The sequence below is a fragment of the Cyanistes caeruleus genome, chromosome Z (genome assembly GCF_971803275.1).
Source record: "Cyanistes caeruleus chromosome Z, bCyaCae1.hap1.1, whole genome shotgun sequence".
Lineage (NCBI taxonomy): Eukaryota > Metazoa > Chordata > Aves > Passeriformes > Paridae > Cyanistes > Cyanistes caeruleus.
The window spans coordinates 10,394,864-10,410,617 of NC_141732.1; the positions used below are offsets into that span (position 1 = coordinate 10,394,864).

A 15,754-nucleotide genomic window follows, 5' to 3' on the forward strand; every position below is an offset into this window, starting at 1 on the left:
GGGAGAAGATGCTAACAAAGACACAACCTTTCCTGGTGAAACCATGAATAGACAGTAGTTTGTCTGGGCCTTTGAGATATGCCTCCATTGCTTTGGGTTACTGATTTTCAATTTAATTTTTTTTTTCCAATGAAATTAGAAGTATTTTAGATCTATGATTTTCTTCCAATAAGCACTCTGCTCTTCTACCCAGTTCTGACCATTGTTTTTAAAAAATATCTTTAGTCACATGCTTAATCTAATATTCCAGAGTTTCTGAATAGTCCAATTCACTTTTGAGAATAAAGGGCCCTGTTTTGTGCAAGTTTTTGTTGCACTTGTGCTTAAAATTTAGTCAGTCAGCAGCACACCAACATAATGAAATGAAAATGTTTGGTTTGAAATAAACAGACCAGTTATTGAAATTGCATTCTGATGGTATTACAGTTGTTATGAGTAAGGCATACTGTAAGGTACTTCAGCACAGCTGAATGGAAGAATAGAATCATTCACGCATTAGGAGTCTTCCTTGCATTTTTTCACTCTCCCTTTTCATTGTAGTCTGTCCAAGGTAGATTATGGTCGAGCTCATTTAAAATGGTGTGTATTACTTTACAGTGTGCAAACACCTTTAGATATCTGAAATCCTCTTTTTTTGAAAAAAAAAAAAGAAAAATTGAGCCTAGATTGTTTCATTAGAAAAGCACAAATTCCCATTCCTGTGTATTTTAGAAAATGTGAAAATACGTGTGTAAGAAAATCCCCACTGTTCCGTGAGGATTGAGATTGTATTTCTCCACCATAGAATGCTAGAAAAATACAGTCAAAGAAAAATACACCCCAATATATATATTGTAAGTGTATATATTTAATCTGGGGAAACATCCTTCATATTCTGCTATTGACAGGCTGATGAAAATACATTGTTAGATGCTACTTTTATGAAGAAAATGAATTTATTTCAGACTGCTGCAAAATGTAGAGACATAGTTTGGTGTCCATACTCTGTTAACTGGTATGCAAAGAGCTTTATAGCCATTTTTCTGCTTAAATGCATGACCAGTAAAAATGCTGTAAAAAGAAAAATCAGCTAACGAGAAGATGCACAAGCATCCTGGTAATTAGAATGATCTGCTTGAATTCCTAATACCAGTTAAAGCAAATTCTGCAGGTTCTACAATTTTTACTTGAAAATTACAATTCTTATTGTCACTTGCATTATAATATAGTAGAAGAAATTTCCTATCCATGTTGACATATTCTGTGGAAAAAGGACCTTAGACTCACAAAACCTGTAAGTTATTTTTCATGTTAACTTTCTTTTCCATCATTAGATCAGCATATTAAAATGTTTATCAGTAGTATCTGCAGTAAAAAAAAAATTATGTTTCTCACCAAGTAACTTTATTTTTTGTTTGTTTTCATCAGAATTTTGAAGAACCATCTTATTTGATAGGCACCATCTTTAGGTTTTGATTACAGTGATGAAATGGTGCGGAGTGTAGAGAAGAAATTATTTTTTTATCAATCATCTGGCGAGGCAAAAAAAAAAAAAGAGTATGAGATACATTTACTTTGATGCTGGTAACTCTCTGCTAAAATGTATTTTTTTCATTCTGAAAGATAAAATTTGAACTGGTGACATTTAAAAGAATGCATGTTTTGACAGAATATACTTTGTGCCATAATTAATGTTTGCTGCAGTGCATTGACCTTCTTTATTCATTAAAATAATATAATACTTCCTCCCTGAAATTACTTTGTTTTCCTTGTTTGGGGGTGGGTGCTGGCTGTAGCATGCATGTTCACATGGTGCGAGCTGCTCATGAGTAGGAGTTGAGCACCGCAGCCATTCCCTGGTGGGTAGCAATGAAGCACTACTTTTTGGTTTTGTGGACTTCAAAGTAGCATTTTTCATATTCATGTTGCAATTCAGGAGAATTTCATTTTCTTTACAGACATTCAGATCATATTGTCTTGTCACACAGGGACTTGCTAAGAAATAGGTATTGTTATTATAATGATATTACTGTGCATAGGATTTTTGTTTTAATTTTTACTTGGAATTTGTTTCAAAATTGTAAATAAATTTGCGTATTTTTTCTCAATGTGTGTCTTTGAAACTGGAGCTGAATACATTCTAACTCTTTTAATCAAAACTAAACAAAAAAAAATTCCCCAAATCGTTCAATATCTAATATTTTGTTGGCTTTGTAGTGCTGTATAAATAAAATACAGATTTTTTTTTTGGTGAGGAGACAAAAAAAGCAAGTATTTTATTTTACTTACTGCTAATTTTGATGATGATCTTTGTAGCACAGTTGTCAGTCTTCAATGCTAATTCATCAACATTTAGTAAGGACTTCTAGCAGCTTTAATGATGTTGGGTCTCCTGCAATTGTTAAAAGTTGTTGCAAGAAAATTTACCAATTAATGCTGCTAATGAGCAGGAAAAACAGCTGCATTGGGTTTTTGTTTGGTGGTTGTGGTTCTCCCCCCAGCAACCCCTCCCACATTATTTGATGTCTAATCAGATTTTTCAAAAAATAGTTATGTATTCATACAGGCAGGGCATTTGGTGAGCAGAAGTTAACAAAGTAGGAGCTATCAATCCTGCACTCTTTCCTATTGTTTCCAGAAAAGAAGGAAATAAAGAGAGACTCTGGAATTTGAAAGTATTGACCTTCTGACATGCACACACAGCATGGTCATTGCACTGGCACACAAAGTGCCTTAAGCCACCATAATGGCAAACTGCATTTTTGAAGTCACTGATATGAGAGCCAGCTGGATGGGGGATGGACAGCCAACTGTGAATCTGCAGCTATTTGTAAGTTACCACTTTAGAGCCAGACAGCTTCACTTTTATATTCCCAAACTTACCACTTTGGAATAATGTTGCTTTGTTCAGCTTAGCCAGGGATTTGTGACTGCTACATAGATTTAGAACCGTTTGGTCCAGAATTGTGTGGTCATTCTCCATAGAAATCTGCTTCACAGAGTAATTTCATTCATCTGGTCGTGGGGGAGGGATGAGAAACAGTGAAGGAACATTCAGATATAGCATTCTTCAAGGAAATTGTGCATCCACATTAGCTAATCGCTTTTTAAAGGTAAAGGCAGAGATTTGGATCAAGCAGTTAAAAGCCAATTCAGACCAGTATCTTAAGATTACGTGTGATCTCTTGGTTAGGCTTTCCATGTATACTCTGGAAAAGACCTAATATTTTACGTACTGCAACAGTTCTTACCCCTGGCCCATATATTTATTTATTTATTATTTGCTTACAGTTATTGCTCCAATACACTTTTACATAATTTTGCAGTTCTCTTGGGACTTAGTTTATTAAAAATTAGTGATCCATCACTAAGTGTGGTACAGTACAAACACTGGTGCTCCCAAAAGGGAGTTTTTGTGCCAAACCAAAAGAAGTAATAGGGATACAAAAGCTGCCAAAAAGCATGTCTCCCAATTGCTAATTAATCAGGCGAAAAAACACCTCAGCAACTACAGATGAATGTGGAACAGTTTATTGTAAATACTGATAAAGATATGTTAAGAGGGCATAGCATCTCTTTGTTTGTAACTATGTATAATTAAAAAAAAAAAGTCAACTATGTGCTGGAGTCAGTGGGGAATTCTTTTATGTTGATGGCATTGTCAGTGCATAGACCTCTTTCAAAAAACTTCATGCTATTTACAAAAAAAAAAATTAAGGTTTTGTTGGGTTTTTTTCTGTTGGTTTCTGCCTGTTTGTGGTAATTAATAATAATACTTCTAGACAGAAACTGAGGCCTTAGAAAAGATGTATTAAAAAAACCCATCTTCACTAATCTGGATTACAAGGTATGACAGAAAAAGAATCATTGCTGTGAATATCTGGTATACAAAGCTGCCAATCACTTTTGGCACAGCTCCCATCGTGGTCGCTGTGCCCATAATTAAATGCCTGTCATTAGTGTATTTTTCCATAACATTTACAATGGAAAAGGCAAGGGGTCCTTACAGAGCTATGGCTGTCAGGGGAACAATAAAAACTAATTACACACTCTGCTGTCACCATTGTCAGCTCTGCTTTTGGGGGCAAAGAACATGAGAAGTGTGTGCCTTACAATTTTTTATATATATATATATATATGTATATATATATACATACATATATGCACACACACACACACATATATATATTATATGTACACAATGCCTAGTTGGAGAAATTCAGTGCTAATGAAGTCACATTTACTTGGAAGGTTATTCTTTATTCCAAAGACTTTAATTCTATGGTTAATTTTGTCCCTTCACTTATGCCCAAGTTGCATACACTTTTCTCTTTGCTTTTGAGCCATATTTGCCTTTCTCTCATTCTGTCTTGCACACTTTCTGGTGAACTGAGCTTTCCAATAAAATTGCTGTGATCAAGACCAGTATTTGTCTGCATTTATTAAATGAGTGGGAATCATCTTTTGTATGCTTTTGCTTGTGCCTTGCAAAGTAAACTGGATTAGGAAAAAAAATGAATGAAAGCAGCTAGTTTGCACGTTCATGTTTTTTTTGTTCCCAGCTCATAGTGTGTGGGATACCTTAAGTGAATCAGGTTTTGGTGTACTGCAGTAGTGACTTGAGTGAAATGTGTGCTTGTTCCATTTATCCTTCCACACATATTTCCAAATGTAAGCATATAAGCATATTCACACAAGCATAATTGCAATGTGAATTATCTTAAACACTGTTCTTAAAGACACTGAAAGAGTAAAGCTGTGCCTTCACACTAATATTTACTAATTTATATATTTTTTACAGACTGTAAAAGGAATGATTTATTTAAGCATTTTTTGGACCAATGATTTAAAAAGAATATAACCTCAAAACCAGAATTTTTAATATATTTTGGTACCAAGAGTTGCAGACAGCAGCCATATGGAATTTTTAAGACTGCTTGGTGCCTAACTGTCCTAGTTTTTATTTCAGTTTTTTTTCACATGTAGTTTCTTAAATACCTTCCGAAAAATGGTCCCTTAAAATAGATAAGGAAAAACTGTTTAAATACATATCCTCCTTTTTGAAAGTAGAGGTAGTCAGTAGGAGCAGATTGGTAGTAATGAGGAATGGAAGTCTATTTTTTTTGCATTGTATGCCTCGACAGACACTCCAAGGTGTGATTTTTTAAATTTCTTTAAATACTGTAACTATTGTTGGATTTTTAGTCCAGTATTATTGGAGGTATTGTTATCCAACTTACTAAAAATATTAACAATAAGATTTTTGAACTACTTTCATCTAGGTCCTGTAATGATGATTACATGGTGTAGTTCTCCTGAATATGAATTTTGGTAGTTAGGCTTGTCAGTTTTTGTGAGGCCATGCGATCTGCGTGAATCAAATCTAGTGAGGGAGTACAGCAGCAGCACAGGACTGCAGAGCCTTGTGGGTCTTTGTCTGGTTGGGTTCATATATGTTCTAGACTAAGATTTTTTTTCAACAGGGATGGGATCTGTACTTTAGGGAGCATAAGAGGGTAAAAGCAAACCTGGTTGAATGAGTAGAGTTTTGCTGTCAGCTGTTTCCAAATTGAGAACTGGCTTACTGTATGTGACTAGCAGATAGACATTAGTGAAACTGTGATGTTGAGAGTCCTGTATAGTGTAGTATGGTTTGGTATGTGACAAAAAAAATTAATTTAAGGTCATGAAGGTAAAATAAATCAGATACAGTAGTACACCACTGGGATACTTGTTTTTTATGTTTTCCAAAGGAGCATATTCAATATAGGGTTCTCTTCTTGGTGAGATACTCCTTAAAAACCGAGTGGATCTTGTGAATGCCCAAATAGGACGGCATGATTTCCTCACTGAAAGAACTAAACCACTGTATGGAGGAAAGAAGCTTCTGTTTTCTACAAATTTGACTAATAGCCTTCTTAGAATAAGAGAACTCCCTGGAGAATGCTACTTCTCCTTGTAAATATAAAATCTTTAATATATAAACCTTAAAATTTATTACCTGTTTACCAAAATTATGAGCAGTTATTCGCGTTGTGTGGTATGTCCCTGTAGTTTGGGATTGCATAGAAAGCAATTATTCTTATGCATTTTCATTGCAGGAGTATCAAATATTACATTTTTCTTGGTTTCCAGTGAAAATCTTTCTTTTGTTTTATAGCTATGAGGTAGAGCATAAGAGGAAGATACACCTTGAAATAAATGTGGCCCTTGTTAAATTTGAGAATATACATACTGATAAAATAAACTTCTTCTCGGTAAAACACAGTCTTGTAAAAAATTCCAATTTTAATTTTTAGACTTCTACAGGTTGTTAAATTGTATCCTTCGTTCATGTGTGAAATTTGATTGTATTTTGTTGTCTCTGTGTTGGTAGATACCATTTTAAGACATTGGGCCAAATTTAATACTACATGCAAGTGTTTGTAGGGAGTTGACTGCAAAGTTTCTGGAAATCTTTGGAAGTTTTATATATTGATTTTTAAATTGCATTTCAGAAGTGTCATGTGAATGTTTTATAACTTTTTTGTGTTAATTCACAAATGTTATGAAGGAATGCATACACAATTTTATTGAGGAACTTATATCTTAAAAGTCTTCAGACAAACTACCTTTAAAAAAAAAGAAGTAAGAACAGTTGCTACAGAGCATGATTATTTTGTAATACACATGCTAGCATAATCTTCACTTAAAAGCATGACATATAAATCAGTCTCTAAAAATCTATTGTAGATGGAAGCTTCATTAGCAGAAGGGTTGACGGTTTTGAGAGTGTAAAGAGATTCTTTGTTGAAATAAAACCAAAATAAAAAGAATGTTGTTATTTGCAGTATCTTTAATCAAGGTGGTATGAAATTTCTCATTAAGGTTAAGATTCACATTATCATAACAAGTGACAGTGTGGGTGAAGAAGGAAAATTAATTACAGAGGTAGATCATACTTGCATCTCATTATATCTTGGCTATTCACTGCATTCAAATTCCAAGCAAACTCTTTCTCTGTATCTCAGTTATGTAAAACTTACTTGCAAAGAACACTTTATGAGAAGAATCTCCATATTCAGTGCTTCTACTCCAAAGTACGACAGTTAGCTTTAAAAAAAAAAAGTTTTTTTAGTGATTTACAGCATTACTTTTGTTATTACTTTCTCAGATCCTGTGTCTGACTGAACTACATTTTATAGCTTACTGTAAAAAGAAATCTCTGTTTTCCATTTTCCATACTAGCTGTCTTGATTTAGTGCTTATATAATGGCCTTCTTCAGAACAAAGCATTTGGAAGACTTTCCTAAGCACTTAATTTTAGGTGTGGAGTTTGGAGGTAATGTATTGTTACTGATGAAAGCAATTTTGCCTTTGTAACTTCTCTGAGTGAATCAGATCATTGCAGTGCCCAATTAGGACTTCTGTACTTGTATTTTTAATGGATGACAGAGGAATGATTGCTTCTTTCTGTTTGCATCCTTATTTACTTCATAATGCTAGTATAGTGGATGCATACAAGGCTTAATTTTTAGACTAGGCTTAGTATCAGGTTGGTTTAACCCAGTCTTCCTGAGTTAACAGTTTTCTTTCAGGCTCAGTCCTATGCTTAAGACAAAATATTTTCTGCTTTCCACCATGTAGTGGATAAAGTCAGAGACAAAATGAGTCTTGGTAGTGTCTTAGGTCCCAGAAGTATGTGATGTACCTAGGTGAGAAGGTTCTGTAGTTTAGAGTTTCTAACTTCAAATGCTCTAGACAGTAGTACTGTTGCTTGTGATTCCTGTTAAGGGTAGATCTGTTACTGGTTTCGATCTGAGAAAACACTCCCATCTTTGAGAAGGAAGAGGAATACTAATTTCTCAAGATAATTTCATAGGTTTTAGAAGAATATTTCCTGCACTCCCAGCTACTGTAGTTGGCATCAGTGCAGAAATGCTTTTATTTAGTGTTTATTTTTATTTATTTTTTATGAATCAGAGAAAAGAACACTGTTTACACAAATACTACTTGCCAGCTGAGAAAGTAGCTCCTTCCTTACAGCATATCCTGATTTATGAAAAAAAGGGATAACTAATTACTTGTTCTGCCGTGTTCCCTTAGCAAGTGATTGGGAATAAACTGTTAAGTAGTATTCTGCCATATATATCTAATGAGCATAGAGTAAAAGAAATGGTATGGTAACATACTCTGACCAGATGTTGTGCTATTTTTGCATGAAATTACCATTGAATTTACTGAATATTCTTTTATTTTTTTAAGTTGCAGTAGTAGGAGGGAATGAAATAAGTATCCACTGTTCAGCTGACAGTACTTCACTATGCCTCATGCTCTTTTTTCATTCCTCTCTAAATTTCAAAAACATTACTAAGTAATCCTAAGATGGTTCGAAAATAGAACATGATTAAATGTCTCTAAAAATTTTTACCCGTGTTTTCACTGACCACTTTTGCAAAGCCCATTGATTTTACCTTTTAGTTTGGTTGTTGTTTACTGAATATCTACGCCTCATGAAAACTACCATTTTGAGCATGGTTTCATATTTATTTTGTAAAACTTATTTATCCATATATTGATTAAAATTTTCACCCTGCATATGAGGTTAGTAGAAGGTAATTTAAAATATGGGAAAGAGATGTTTGTTACAAATTGAACACAGTATAAAAGTGCCCCTACTTCTTTGAGACTTGAAAGCCTCATAACTTTATTATTTTGAACTCTGTTTTATAGACAAAGATTTCTTATTTACTCAAGAGTCTTACATGTGTTGTAGGTGTATTTGTGATTTCCTTCAATTTTACTGTGTTTTTATACTTTCATACTTATAAGCTTTCTTGCATTTCCTTAAAATGAGAGGAGTGGAGTTGGAAATCCCATCTGATGTTGGCAAGTTTTTAATATCCAACAAATTCCATGATGATAATGCAACATTCTCCAATGAAGCAGCTTGAACAATCAAAACTTCATGCATCTGAAAATTGAACATGCAAGGTGGAATGATGCATCTGTTCTGCTGTTGATGCCCTTTAACCACAGGGATGACATAAAATGCTGGTTTTTTTTCAAAGGATCCTGACACATCTGAAGCTAAAGCTGTAATTTTTCCTGCTTTAACAGTAGCTTGTCAGATTCTTTGACTCAAAACTTTCAGTGGAATCTAACATGAGAGAGCATGTTGAGACAGGACTCCAACCACTCTAAACAAAAAATCATATAGCTGCCTTTCAGTTTGAACAGGTAAATTATGATTGTCAGTCCAGTTGTATTTTACTGTCAGAAATGTGATGTTTGGGAGGAGTACTTTTTTTTTTTTCGTCCTATGTGGATTGTTATGGAGAGTAAGAGGAGAAACTAATGAAGAAAGAGGGGAGATTCTCAAATTGCAACCTCAGTTTTCTGCCATGGCACATTTTTGATTTTGCTAGGTTTTTTTCTGCAAGCTTCTAGAAAGAGGTGAATACTTCTACAGAAGTGTGAATGCAATACAAGAAGACAAATAAGCCTGAAATTTTGGTGAAAAAAAAAATTATTTAAAAAGATTTTATTGTACTGTCATTACTTACATTTATTTGGATGCAAGTACTTGCATCTTGTATGTAACTTTGGTCCTTAATATGATAAAAGACAGTTCTTAACCTTTTTTCTGTCTTTGTTCACTTGATAAACTTACATAAGATTTTTAAATTTCAGGATCTTGTATCTGTGAGAAAGGATGCATTACTATAATCTATGGTCATGCTGTGGTTTGAGGTCATGGCATGACCTAGGTGTTGCAAAGAGAATGAGTGGTTCAGGTAGCTGCTGAGGTGGGCTTTCTTTGCAAACTTCATTTACTTGCATCACTTTAAATGGATTTGTATCTAGCAGCTACCTGATGTGCGATTTTCAAACTTTGCTAATTAGCTTTAGGGGAAGAACTACTTTCCTAATTATAAGTGGCTGATTACTCTTCAAACATAGGCTGTTGTAATGTCGTGTGTCCTTTTTATCTTTCTTGCCCCCCTTCCCTTTTACTTTTTTCTTTTTGCTCTGTGACCAAGAGTATTTCCAAGAAAAAAACACTTTTGTTTGTAATCTGTTTATCCCTTTAATTTCACCTTGTTAGAATAAAACCAGGGAGTTCTAGGGGTTCCCAGCTAGTGTGTTCTGCCTGGAAAGAGCCATGAAACAGTGGCTTGAAACTGCTGTAAATATTGATTGGGTCCCTGAGCAGAGCCTTGCTCAAAGCTCACTCTGAAGACTTGAAAGGCGCCTATTGTTCCTTCTTAGTCAGTACTCCATAGCCAAGGCTAAAGTATGCAAGTGTTAGGAGAAGAAGAAAGGCAGTGGGGGAAATTAAACAGTGAACACAGCTGAAGGCGTAACTGCTCAATGCTGAGAAAGGGAAGCCTCCAAGAGAAAAGGGGCAAAGACTTTGTGTGGCTTGCACAAAGCTTTGCAGAGGTGGAGTGTCCAAAACCATCCTCTTTCTTGTGAGGCACTAGATGAACATAACTTTACTATCATTTAGGTGGGATGAGGAGAAGAGGTACAAACTTTTTCCTTTAAGGGATGGTTCCTCCCAAAGACTGCAATCTGTTTGTGAACAAGTAAGCAATAAAGGTGGATTATTGGGCAGCTCTTGCTGCCTCCTCAGTTTGAGGCTGTAATCAAAGCAGTGATAGATGAAGTATTTGGGGGAGTTTAACCATTGCTGTTCTGTTCCACATAGCCATTGCTTGGCTGTACAGAAGAAAGGCAAAATGCAGAGGATGTAGTTTAATTAGGCTACCACTTCTTATTAATTCATTTGGACACACAGCTTGGCAATAAACACAGGCTGCAGATTGTTGTGCTTTCCTTGGCCAGTCCATTCCCATTGGAGAAACTTCTGCCATCCGGTGCCAGGTGGGTGATGGACCCTTTCTTTAAGATGCACTGGGAAGCTGTCTGATCCATTTGTACTTTTCTGTCCCCTTTCTGTTTTCCTTAGAAGCAATTTTTCCAAAGTTTCTTTAAAAGTCTTGTTTGCCAGGATATTTCACCTCATTATTGGATGAGTACTTATGTTGAGTGGGTGGGTAGTACAGTCTACTGCATTACATTCACCTGAACTGAATCTCTGTATGCATATAGATCCCTGACTTGCTGTGATGAAAGTGGAATTCATCTTGCCAGGCTTCTTAGCTCCCTCCCTCCCTTCCTGCCCAAGAAAAGCCTTCAAAGAAAAAATAGGATTAGCATTGTACCTGCTGCCAGTCTTAAAAAAAAAAAATCTTTCCCTGCTGATTAATTTTTGCTTCTGGATCGGTGCTCCTTAAATATGATGAAAGAGATGTCTCACACATTTCACAATGGTCACCTGCCCTCCTCCCTTTCTATTTTGTCTCAGTTACGTTCTCCGTTCCATCCTGTCTTTCAGTCTAGATGATGTAAGGAAACTTCAAAGGACCCATGACCTCCTTTTATTCCAGTTTGCAAGACAAAGTCTTGCCCTCTGCGTTTCAGACTACGGAAATGACAGTGTATCTATCTCATTACTGTAAAGCATATTGGGGTATTTTGAATATGAAAGGATCTGTATAAAAGCAAATTCTGTTTACTTCACCTCAGATGGGAATAGGATTGTCTTGTTACTGCACTAGTCCTTTATTTAAGAAGGAGAAGTGCTTGACAGTGTGCTAATAACAGAGTCTGCACTGTGTTTTGCTTGCATCCTCTAGCAGCCCTAACAGGAAGAAGCTCAGTCTCCATGGCTGGGGTAAAAGAAGTTGAGACAAGGATGGGAATTACCTAAAATATAAAAGTTCTGTAGATGAGAAACTTGAAGTTCAGTGCTTTAAACCTATCAAAAGCATTGTTCTTCAAGTTGATAGAGAGCAGTACTATTTCAAAGTGAGAAAAGATCACTTTTGATAGGAAGGTGACACATTATTGTAAACTGCTGTGGAACAATGTGACTGAAATTTTAGTTTACCAGAATTTTATTAGAGATTGGCTTATTTGATGTCTAGAATGCTTGGAGATATAGAATCTGCTTGATTTAAGGATTGTATTGTCACCCCACTGCAAACATTTTTCTCCTTTTTCCCCCTAATGAGAAGCATACCCCATGTAAATATTATATGCTGATAGTCAGATCCTGTTCAAGATCCTTTATCTATTTTGAAGGTGGAAATGTGTTTCATCCTCCCCAAGAGAAATGCATGGCCAAGGGGATTTGTAGTTATATATAAAAGGGGAAGGTTTATGATCATTTTTTCTGCAGTAAATCTGTGTTCTTTTGAACCAGTGTTTTAAACACCTAACAAATTTGCATCTTCTTTTACAGTTTTAACAGTTTCTTAGGTTTTGTTCTGCCTTGGATTTTAAAGCAACAGCTGGAAAATAGATTTTACTGAAAAACACTGCATCACAAACACCAACTTGAAGAAGTTAAACATCATTAAAAATAATTTTTGTGTATGGCTCAAGTGCAAAGTGACTTCCAATACAGCCTGTATTAGGAAACAAGTAAGGCCCTTGTCTGAGCTGCTTTTTTTCCTCTTGGGTATTTTTAAATACTGTTCCCATTTGGGTTTATGCCTCCTTTCCTCAACTACCACAACAATTTTATACTATGAATGATACTTTACAAACAAATTTTTTCTGCAGCAATCAGAATAATTCTCTGTTCCATAAGACATAAGATGTTTATTTTAACCTTAAAGCATGTGTAAATGACAGGGCATAAAATGCCTGAATTTTGGAATGGCTTACTGTTAAACTTGGAAAACTACATATGGTTTCTTTGTACTTGCCAAATTAACTACTCTCAATGACATTAATTTGTGAATTGACTGGCATTTGTTAAAATAGAATGACCAAGCAGATGTTCTCATGTGATGTTTTTTCAGTCTCATGTTAAAATGAAAAAGTCAAAATGGTGTTCCCTCACCACTCTAGCTGAAATTTCAGCTGTAGCCATGAGTTTTCTAGAAAGCTTGCAAGTCTTACTTTTTTTTTTCTTTTGGTCTCTGCAATGCTGCATTTGCCTCACAGCTCCATAGTGCAGCTTTATTTTTTGCACTGCTCTTCTAACCAGCTCTTTTCCCATCCTAGCAGAAGTCAATTTAAAAACCAGATAGTTATTGGTACTTACTATTGCACACTGAGTTGCCTTTGTTTTCTTCATAATTTTTTCATTCTATTATTCTGTAAACATCTGAATTTCAAATAAGTACAATAACTGTACCTTATTAATGCAAAAGACTTTCTTTCATATACCAGTCATGTACACTGTTCTACATTTACTTTTCCTGTTTTGTAATAACAAAATTTTACAATGGACATATGTTACTACAAAATTGAATGAATTTATTGCAATCTTTTTATTTAATTCTTTGAAAATAAAATTCTACCAGGGTTTTCTTAAAAGAACCTCAGTTAAAATGATATAAGGGCTGGGAGGAGTGCTGTTTCTCAAAAAATCTTCTCAAGAGTATTTTATTTTACAGCAGGAGTTTGCAAAGAGCAGAAATTTGTACAAAGACATGTTAAAAGTGTTTCTGTCTCCACGAGGACTGAAGCAATGGATGAGTTACATTGCCTCGTGCTCTGCTAACAGTTCACACCTTTCACACCAAAAAATATCTTTGTTGAGAAGAAAAGAAGAAATTCCATCATCTGTGCATGTGCTGATTTGCAGTTCACCATAAGTAGCTTCCTTGTTCTTTTTTGGTGCAGCCTGTTTCCTATGGCAGTTTGGCCTTTCACTGAATTCACTGAAATCACAAAAAATGGTAAATTGCTGTTCTCCCAGGGCACAGGATTTGTGCCCAGCCAGTTCCTTGCTTTGGATATATGAGTCAGGGATGTACACAACCTCCTAGCTGAACACAGTTCCTGCATCTTTGCCCCATGTTACAGCTTCAAAAAGGAGCTGAATTTTATGCTTTTCTGTATTTGTTAAGCAGATTCTGTATTGGCTTCTTCATTTGTGGCTTCTTCATTTGTGGCTTCTTCATTAGTGCAAGTAAGCTTAATTTAGTTTGATTAGTCAGAAATGATAGCAAACAATGGTACTGTAAGTGAACAAAGTAATTTTATTTCTTGACAGTCCAGTACTGGTTTCATTGCCATATTTCAGTACACAAAATTATATACATATATACATATACATATACACACACACACATATATATATAGATATATATATATATACACACACACAGGTATATAATCCGATTGTAATGCATTTAACTTATTCTCGGGAAGAGTTATTGGAATTGCTTCTTTGCCCACACTGATTATATAGATATATATCCTGAATGTGTATTTCATATTTCTATTAATTAAATCAATTAAATAAAAGCAGTTATTGCCAAGCTGTTATGTCTAAGTAATTTTCCTTCTATTTTTCCTTATTCTTCATGTTTGTGTGTATCCCTTACTTCCCAGTTTCTAATTTAACAGTTTCAGTATTATAATTTGGATTTTACAGCCAAAAAAATTTAGGATGCATCAATAAAGGTTCTTTCTGAAACATTAAAATTTGCTTCTCTAGAGTCCATAACAAGCATGGGTGGTTTTTTTTTTGCATAATTACTTAACATTTTGTGAAGTATTAGAATGGTTGTACCAAAAAGGCATAATTAAGTATGAACCTAACAGGGTCCCAAAGGTCTCCATTGTAATTTATAATCTCTTAACTGAACTTAAAGTTCAAAAGAACTTCATTCTATGTAATTTTTTTAAACAGAACATGAAAATAGTTGTTTTATCTCTGTACATGTTAAGTACAAACCTAAATAATATGTAAAAAACAAGTGCTAGAGAGAATGTTTGCAGTTTTGACACAATTATTCTCTCAAAAGCTGCAGTTATTCTGCCTCAGAATATCAAAATTGCCACGTTTTACAATGATCTCTACAAGTTTCAGTAGATAAGATTCATGATATCTGGTTTATCACTCTGTCTTAATGGAAAAATAAAGAAATGATACAGACTCATATATATGTACACTTATGCATGATATTTAATCTAATAATTAATTATATTAATTATCAATTAATAATTAATTTAATTAATTGGTCACATTTTTAAAAAAATGTCATGAAATTCTGGTATTGTATCTGTATAAATACTTTGAACATGTAATTTAAGTGCCTGTCTGATCAGGCACCTCTCTAAAGTTGGTGACAATGCAGTGTGTTAAAACATTATGAAATTCTGAAGGGCTGGTTTTATATAAAATTGTTAAGATATTTTGATGCTTCTGCGTAAAATAGTTTAAAGAAACTTAAAATTTATAATGGACTCTGTCATGAATAATGAGGAAATAGGAATGTTTTGATTTTTCAACTTGAGCTTTTACTTGAGCAGTCGACCTCTGACATGCTTGGAAAAAAGACTTATTTTCAGAAATGGATTTTGCAGATATAAATCCTCAAAATTAATAAATTTCTTCTAGCAACAGATATGTGTGTGATTTTTTCCTTAAGGCTTTAGATTATTAATTACATTCATATGCTTTCAACTTTATTAATGCAGAATTTTAAAATTCTGGCTGCTAGAATATTTTTTAAAACCCTATTTAAGTTACAGCAGTTTTTGGAGATACGTAAATTGCACATTCGCCTTCAGTTTTGAGTGCATTTTCTTACTAAAATATAGCAATTGGCCAGCTCATCTTCTTCATTTCCCACAGCCTCTGTATTTGACATAGGTGTTCAAGAATGCCTTTTCAACAGCTTGTCTAAATAATTGCTGAAATGAGAGAAAGCTTTCACTTACTTGGTGAATTGTAAAACACATACACAAAAATCCCTGCTCT

At 34.5% G+C, this 15,754-nt stretch overlaps 1 protein-coding gene and 1 long non-coding RNA gene across 4 annotated transcripts in view; both read left to right on the forward strand.

The window, feature by feature from the left end:
• Positions 1-15,754, forward strand: part of EFNA5 (ephrin A5) — a 210,286-nt gene that overhangs the window by 7,674 nt on the left and 186,858 nt on the right. The window lies entirely within an intron of this gene.
• On the forward strand, positions 12,272-14,306 carry LOC147648093 (uncharacterized). Its single transcript, XR_015280688.1, has 2 exons — positions 12,272-12,453; positions 13,437-14,306. It is a non-coding gene; the product is annotated as an uncharacterized LOC147648093 (long non-coding RNA).